This window comes from Oncorhynchus masou, chromosome 6, assembly GCF_036934945.1.
Source record: "Oncorhynchus masou masou isolate Uvic2021 chromosome 6, UVic_Omas_1.1, whole genome shotgun sequence".
Taxonomy (NCBI): Eukaryota; Metazoa; Chordata; class Actinopteri; order Salmoniformes; family Salmonidae; genus Oncorhynchus; species Oncorhynchus masou.
This window is the reverse complement of record NC_088217.1, coordinates 71,159,824-71,161,009: the sequence shown is the minus strand read 5'-3', so window position 1 is coordinate 71,161,009 and position 1,186 is coordinate 71,159,824. Positions and strand designations below refer to the sequence as shown.

The window sequence follows — 1,186 nt, the reverse complement described above, 5'->3', positions numbered from 1 at the left end:
AGACTATTCCACTTCACAATAACAGCACTTACAGTTGACCGGGGCATCTCTAAAAGGGCAGAAATTGGACAAACTGACTTGTTGAGAAGGTGGCATCCTATGACGGTTCCATGTTGAAAGTCACTGAGCTCTTCAGTAAGGCCATTCTACTGCCAATGTTGGTCTATGGAGATTGACAGGAGCACACCGCCATGCAGCAACAGGTGTGGCTGAAATAGACAAATCCACTAATTTGAAGGGATGTCCACATACTTTTGTTTATATAGTGTAGCTTGTAAGAGAAGAAAAGAAATATGATATGTAGACCTGCAGGCAGTTCAATATGTATATATCAGAACATAACACAAACATATCATGACTGCAACATTTATTGACTCACACACTCCTTCACCCATTCTCACGAAAACACACATTTTAAAAGCAAGCTGCACCCAGGTATAGTACAATTGATCACAAGATTGCCGAATGAAAAATACGCTATATGGGGTGTTAAGGAGGAGGTTTCACGGTACAATGCTAACATGAATTACAGTGTACACACAACGCAACAGTGTACACACAACGCAACATTGTACACACAACGCAACAGTGTACACACAACCGTCACAGTCATTCTGTTGCAGGGATACCCACCTGCATGCTGTGCAAAAAAAAACAATCATGGTCCACAAGGACCTGATTTAACATAAGAGGTATATAATATCTGCATGTTTTGTCAGTACAAAATAAAACACTCATCTGCAAAACTAACCCATTGTCATCATTGAATCTCAGTGTACATTTAGGAGGAGGCAGAGAGAGCCTAGTGAGTCCAAGGAGATGCTCTGAGAAGGAGGAGGAGGAAGAGGTAAACCAGCTGAGGAGAAGGAGGAGGAAGCAGGAGGAGGAAGAGGTAAACCAGCTGAGGAGAAGGAGGAGGAAGCAGGAGGAGGAAGCAGGAAGAGGAAGCAAGAGGAAGAGGAGGAGGAAGCAGGAGGAGGAAGCAGGAGGAGGAAGCAAGAGGAGGAAGCAAGAGGAGGAGGAAACAAGAGGAGGAAGCAAGAGGAAGAGGAAGAGGTAAACCAGCTGAGGAGAAGGAGGAGGAAGCAGGAGGAGGAAGCAGGAGGAGGAAGCAAGAGGAAGAGGTAAACCAGCTGAGGAGAAGGAGGAGGAAGCAGGAGGAGGAAGCAGGAGGAGGAAGCAAGAG

The 1,186-nt window shown here is 45.4% G+C and overlaps 1 protein-coding gene across 3 annotated transcripts in view; it reads right to left on the bottom strand.

Moving 5' to 3' along the window:
- Positions 1-350: 350 nt before the first annotated feature.
- The window catches only part of LOC135542554 (cyclin-dependent kinase 15), a 27,053-nt gene continuing 26,217 nt past the window's right edge, over positions 351-1,186 (bottom strand). For all 3 annotated transcript variants that reach the window (XM_064969617.1, XM_064969615.1, XM_064969614.1), the window contains one exon: positions 351-1,186. This exon is cut by the window's right edge and continues 1,289 nt beyond it. The gene's annotated coding sequence lies outside the window, so the exon portion shown is untranslated.